Genomic DNA, 7,497 nt, shown 5'->3' with positions numbered 1-7,497 from the left:
CTCTAGAAATAGGAAAACGTCTGCGTAAGGTCTCAGCAGTAACATGAAATAAGGAATGGAACTGGGTGGCAGCTTCCACAGGAGTCAGCACAGCAAACATAGTGGCTCTAGTAGCCAAATCGGCCAGGTTATTCCCATGAGACATTGGGCCAGGCAACCCTGAATGAGCCCTTATATGGGTGATGAAAAAAGGGGAATGCCGAGATAGTAACTCCTGCTGGATCTCCAGAAACATAGAAGCCACTGTACTAGTGGTTCTAATCATTCCCGCAACTTCTAAAGATTTAACTGAATTAACCACATAGGAGGAATCTGAAACAATATTTAATGGACTAGGGAACACTCGGAGCACTTCCAATACAATCTGACACTCAACTAATTGAGGGGAATTAGGGGTAAATTGCTTAGTTACCACTTTACCGTCATGCACATAAGTACCCAAACCAGTTTTCGATCCATCCGTATAAACAATATCCCCTGCCTGAAGGGGTTCCATGCTGGTAACCCAGGGAAACACAAGGGGATGACATTTTGCAAAGGTCAAAATGGGGTGCCTGGGGTAGTGATTATCAAACACCCCTGAAAAGATGCACACAAGTATTGCCCAGTCATCATTTGTAGCAGCCAGCACTTGGAGCTGTTCTGCAGTATAGGGTATAACAATTTTTATTGGATGTTTACCAAAATGAGTTACAGCTACTTTTAGTCCTCTCATAGCCAATCTTGCCACCGCTGAGGGGTACCACTCTATGGTTTTAGCCGGAGAGGCTTGTGGGTGAATCCAAAGTAAGGGGCCATTCTGCCATAACACCGCAGTGGGTAATTTAGCAGTTTGCAAAACACATAGCTCAAAAGGTTCATCAGGTTGTATCCTTACTAATTGAGCCTCAGAAAGAGTCTTCTCCACCTTTTGGAGGGCCTCTACAGCCTCCATAGACAGGGATCGCGGGGATGTTAATTGCGGATCCCCTTCCAATATATCAAACAAAGGTTTTAACTCAGCAGTAGATATTTTCAGGAATGGCCGTAGCCAATTAATATCTCCCAAAAGTTTTTGAAAATCATTTAAGGTTTGTAGGTGATCTCGCCTGATTTCAATTTTTTGTGGAGTAATAACTTCTGGATGTACAACGGCTCCTAAAAACTTGCCCATCAGCGATCTCTGAACCTTTTCAGTAGCTATAGTTAGCCCAAACTGTTGGAAATGTTTAATTAAGTCAGCATATGCTATCTCAAGCTCTTGAGGTTTGGATCCACAAAGGAGTATATCATCCATGTAATGAAGAATCGTTAGTGATGGATATTGCCCTCTGACAGGAGTCAGGGCCTGTTGTACATATAACTGACATATAGTGGGGCTGTTTGCCATCCCCTGGGGCAAGACTTTCCATTGATAGCGCTCATCAGGCTCCACATGATTTATTGCAGGCAGAGTAAAGGCAAACCTCTCTTTATCCTTAGGATGTAAAGGAATAGAGAAAAAGCAATCCTTAATATCTATTATAATAACCTCCCATTGCTTTGGCAAGGCAGAAAGAAGCGGAAGACCGCGTTGGACTGGTCCATACAATTTCATTTGTGTATTAATTGCTCTAAGATCATGCAATAGTCTCCATTTTCCTGACTTCTTTTTTATAACAAATATTTGAGTATTCCAGGGTGAGCTTGAAGGTTCCAAATGTCCTAATTGCAACTGTTCTTTTACTAATTGGTGAGCGGCCTCCAGCTTTTCAGAGGAGAGAGGCCATTGAGGAACCTATACAGCTTTCTCTGTTATCCACGGTATGGGCATAGCCCCCTCAATGGCCCCTAAGAAAAACCCAGATCGTGACGATCGGGTTTTGCAGTGGGTTGAATTGGCTCTGTAGTTCCTTGGTGATGCTTACCAATGCCTTTTCCTGGGACATACCCCATATCCCTTACCATTCTCTGTGCTGGTAGGGAATTCTCATTCATAAGTTTAAGCCCTAACTCAGCCAAAATATCTCTTCCCCATAAGTTGACAGGTAAAGGAAGAACATATGGGACGAAACTACCCTCCTGTCCTTCTGGGGCTTTCCACTTTAAGGGCCTAGAGCTAATAGTTGGACTAGCTTCATAACCTAAACCTTGTAATGAATGGGAAGATTGAGTAATGGGCCATTTTGTAGGCCACCATTTAGTGGAGATAATGCTTTTGTCTGCCCCTGTATCTAGAATTCCCTCAAATGTCTTTCCTTCAATGGTTAGGATCAGAGTAGGTTGAGCGTGTAAATCGACCATAAGATATGCTGAATCGGTGCCTGTAGAGCTGAAACCCTTCTTTCCTCTTTCTGTACTTCCCGATTTAAACTGGGCGTGATAACTGGGTAAAACAAGCAATTGTGCAATCCGGTCACCTGGGGAAATGGAGAAGAGACCTCGTGGGGAGGAGCACATGATCTTCAACTGGCCCTCATAATCTTGATCAATAACCCCAGGATGTACCACCAATCCTTTAAGAGTAGTAGAGGAGCGTCCTAAAAGCAGCCCAACTGTATTGGGTGGTAAAGGGCCATGAAAGTCAGAGGGGATAGGCTGCACCCCCATTTGAGGGGTTAGGACGATTCTGGAGGTGGCACGGAGGTCTAATCCTGCGGAACCCGGAGTGGCTCTCCTGGGGAAGTTTGATGAGCCCAGGTTACTGGGGAGCTGGTTGCCCCATATATTTGAGGGCCCTGAGGACGGGGGCCCCGTTGGACGTTTTTTGACATATCCAAGGGTTTCCCTGTTATGTCCTTTACTGACCTGCACTCATTGGCCCAATGTTTCCCTTTCTTACACTTTGGACACAGTCCTGGGGCTTTCTTTGGATTAAAGCCAGGATTCTGATTCCTGCACTCCCTTTTCATATGACCGGGCTTTCCACATTGGAAACACGTGATGCCTCTGCTAGAGAGGCCAGGCCGCCTTTGTCCTTGTAATATAGCCGCAGCTAGACCAGTATTGGTAAGTGGTCCTCCTATTTCCCTACAGGCTTTCAGCCAAGCCTGCAGCCCCTTAGATTTCCAGGGGAGGATTGCATTGCGGCATTCTTTGGTACATTGTTCAAAAACTAACTGTTCTTTTAAGGGCATGGCCTGGTCTTGGTCTCCAAAAATCCTACCAGCAGCCTCCATCATGTGGGCCACAAAATCTGAGAAAGGCTCACTTGGTCCTTGGATGACCTTAGTCAGGTTCCCGGACACCTCTCCTCTGTTAGTTAGAGCTTTCCATGCCTTGACAGCACTAATAGCAATCTGGGCATATACCTCCAAGGGGAAGGCAGTTTGATTATTGGCCCATTGCCCTTGTCCAGTTAACATGTCAAATGTCCAGGCAGGTTGTCCTGCTGCTGCATTTGCGCGTGCTTGTGCTTGGCAAGCATCGTGCCACAATGCCTTCCACTCAATATACTGTCCCATGCTAAGGAGACAGGCCTTTGTCACAGATTGCCAGTCTGCTGGAGTCATGGCAATGCTTGCTAGTCTTTCTACCTGTGACATGGTAAAATTAGCAGTAACCCCATAGGCATGAACAGACTCTGCCAGTTCCTTAACTTGCTTGTGCTCTAGGGGCTGATGAGAACGAACGCCATCGTCCTCAAACACAGGAAACATTTGCCTAAGTGCTCGCTGTGTTTCAGGTAGACAGAAAGAGTACTCACACTTCCCCTCTATATAAGGCGGGGGAGTGGAGGCCACCGAGGCATTAATAACTTTCGGTTTCTTCACAGTGGCTCTCCACATAGGCCCATATCTTTCTTCCTCATATCTGGCTGCCTCTTCCTCTAATTCCTCCTCCTCCTACTCTGACAACTCTTGCTCAGAGTCACTACCAGTCAGTTCTAAGGCTTCTGATTCTTTTAATGGATACAAAGTATCCTCTCCGGATGACTTGTACTTCATCCTCCGGGGTATACCTATTTTTTCCTCCAGCGGCATTTCTTCTGCCTTTTGTATCTCTTTCACTTTTGTTTTAGTAACCTTTTTCTTTTTGCGCGCTCCTAATTTCTCACTCTGCTCCGTTTCTGACATGCTCTCTTGAATGTTCTGTCCTGCCTTGACTATGTCCTCACATTTAAACACAACTAGTAAGAAGACAACAGTCACTATAAAAACGAGCAACAATCCCTCCATGGCAAGACTAAATCCAAAAAGGGGCATGCCTCTCAGAGCTTGCCTTTTAATTTACCTTCTCGCAGTTCTGAATCCTCTTCAGCACACTGAAGGGTCCCCTCGGCACCGGCGATGTTGGTTCCCGGGTCTCGGCACCACTTGTCGCTCGCCCAATGTCCCGCCAGCAAGAACGACGCGCGGCAACAGGATTCTTCTGCGAGCAAGCCTTTACTGTGTTACAGCTCTTCTTAGTGTTACAGCTCTTCTTAGTGTTACAGCTCTTCTCAGTGTTACAGCTCTTCTCAGTGTTACAGCTCTTCTCAGTGTTACAGCTCTTCTGAACAGGGACCCCGAGCAGCAAAATCGCTCAGCTTATATAGACAACAGTATGCTAATTATCTCTCAGGGATTGGTGGGGCTTGGATCACCCCACTACTTGTCCTCCAGGAATTGGCGGAGAATGAATCACCTCATTAGCATATTAACGGTCAACTAACACCTGGTGCATAAACCGCACATGTGCAGTACCACTGTTCACCACTAGAGGGAGCCCTAGCAAGGGGACAAGCCTGCACATGCGCAGTAAGTCGTTTATATCCAGACAAGGCTGGATGTCGGCGCCATCTTTGTTTCGCTGCGCCGCTCTCTACATGAATTGAACATCTTCCCAGAACTTCTTGAATGAGACTCAGGCAGGTGGTGATAGATGCAAAAGCAAGAGGAGTTTAATCATTCCAACATGTCGGGGCCATCCCACTTCAAGAGGAGATGACCCTGAGCAGACTCTAACAGGGAGTTATATACCTTGCAAACAATTGGGGCAGAATTCAAACAACTGGGGCAGAATTTGCACAATGGTAACCTGTCGCGCCCACCTCAGCCGGCAAGGAAGACGCAACACGGTCGGATTCTTCTCAACAGCCTTAATTGCAGGACCACCTCTTTGCTGATACAGGGACCTTGAGCGGCAAAAGCACTCGCCTTATATACACAGCAGGCTGAGGCTATGCTAATTGTCCTTCAGGGATTGGCGGAGCATGAATCCCTTATTAGCATATTAACGTCCCAGCCAACTGACGCCAGGTGCAAAACCCGCACATACGCAGTACCTTTGTTCACCACAAGAGGGTGCCAGATCACCTCATTATCCTACGGCCAACCCTGGCAAGGGGACAAGCCTGCGCATGCGGGATAAGTCGTTTACTACCAGACGGGACAGGATGTCGGCACCATCTTTGTTTTACCGCGCCGCTCCCTGCAGTAACCAGGCAGGGTACTATATGCATTGGTGGAGTGGAACAACAGATGGACTCAGTGGACCCTTCAGGACTTTTAGTTAGGAGCCAGGTAGCTCTGTGTGATAGACTTACAGCTGTGCCAGGAACTAAACCAGCTTTTTTCTTTCTGGAAGGGAGGGGTCCTTGTGCTTGGAGGTTTATGGTGGGAATTTCCCCACTGGCCCCAGATTGGCCCTAACTCTGGCTCTTTCAATACTTCTATTTTCTATGGATCCTGTGCCATGTTCTCTAGGAAAGAGTGTTGCAGAGGCCAACAGGCATATGAACAAGCCTTAAAGCATGTATAACCAGTGTCCAGTCACTTGGACATGATTGCCAGTGCTTCAGTTGTGCCCATGCAATAAAGTCCAGAAAAAAAAAAACTCAAAATTCTGAGTGTAGGAGCTAGAGAAATGGCTCAGTGGTTAAGAGCACTGGCTACTCTTCCAGTTCAGTTCTCAGCATGGTGGCTCACAACGATCTGTAATGGGATCGAATGCCCTCTTGTGGTTTGTCTGAAGACAGCGAGAGTGTAGCCATAACGCAATGCAAAAAGCATTTAGTCCTACTTCAATAGTCCCCATAGTCTATCTCAGTCCCAACAATGTTTAAAAGTCCAAAGTTCAAGGTCTCTTCTGAGATTCATGTCATCTCTTATTATAATCCCCTATAAAATCAAAATCAAAAAAATAGATCTCATACACTTTGAACATATCATGGCACAGGATATACATTACTGTTCCAAACCATATGCAAGGAAGCACAGTGAGGGAAATACTGGACCAGAAACTGTTGCAGGATATTTGATCACATTGTGAACCCCAAGAGTGTGTTCTAAGAAGTTGTTGTTGTCGTGTGGGTCAGGCCTAGCACATACCTTTAACCTTAGTGCTTTCTGTGTATGACAAACAAGTACTTGTGTTATGGCTCAGCCCCAGCACAATCCTTTAATTCAAGAGCTAAAAAAGAAAAAAAAAAGTCAACCCTAGTTCAAGAAGCAGAGCAAGTAACCAACTAACAGGGAGTGTGTGGTTCTCCCCAGGATCGTTGGCCACCAGCCCATGAGGACGAAGGGAGCAGAGTTCCACACAGGGTTTCAGATAGCCTGTGAGTATGAATGGAAATGGTGACAATTTGGGATCATCTTTGGGGAGACAGATCAACTTTATTATGTGTTGATTGAGAGTTTATTATGTATTATTGAGAGTTATATAGTTTGGGGGCAGAAGGTAGGAGTATCCAAGTGGGGCAAAGGTAATTAGCTGAGGATAAGGTACTGCGATGCCTCATTGGTGTGGGAAGGCACCTCAAGAATCTCAGGTACTTGCTGGATGGATTTCTTACTGGGAGAAAGGACGTCGAGGGATGTCAGCCTTGTAATCTAACCAAGGCTATGTGACATTCACAGGCAGAGGGTTCAGGCTTTATAGGTAGAGTAGTTTCGGGCTCCCCAGAGAAGGTCAGAGAAGGAGAAGCCCTGTTGGTAGAGAGAGTCCACCATTTTGCAATAAGCTCAGAGATTTCTGGTAATGTGAGACTCCAATCTCAGTTGGAAGGGCCCAACATCTCCATTTGTTATATTTTTAGTGAAGAAATGTCACCAGATCCTCAGCAGCTATATTGGGAACTGTTTGATAGTGAAGCCAACTGGCAGTGATCTTTGTAATGCTACTATCATTTTAAAGATGTGTGAGCATCAAAATAGTGCACAACGGAGAGGTAATGAGGGGCAGGAGTCAGGAAGACAAGGGATTACTAAACCAACCTAAATTTGCTCAGTGGGTTGAAAATTCAAGAGCAAGTCGGTACAGAGGTTTTTTTGAAGGTGTTCCCATTGCTCTCTAACATCATTTGATTCATTTACATAGACACAGCATTTTTCTCAATATTATGCAAGTCCTCCTAAGTTTAGCAGTCCTTAGGCCCCATTAAGAGAGTTCATCTGTCAATGGATGAACCCAAGGCTGTCATCTGTTGATGCCATTGCCTTCTTGTCTCTAAAGTCTCCAATCAAGAGCTGTATCAGGACAATGACAAGTTCATGGCCGCAGCAGGTCCAAGGGAGAGGAAGGAATATCTCTCAGTCTCTTTCTGACCTGAAGCAG

The sequence above is a fragment of the Rattus norvegicus genome, chromosome 4 (genome assembly GCF_021556685.1).
Source record: "Rattus norvegicus strain SHRSP/BbbUtx chromosome 4, alternate assembly SHRSP_T2T, whole genome shotgun sequence".
Lineage (NCBI taxonomy): Eukaryota > Metazoa > Chordata > Mammalia > Rodentia > Muridae > Rattus > Rattus norvegicus.
Note: the sequence above shows the minus strand (reverse complement) of the source record.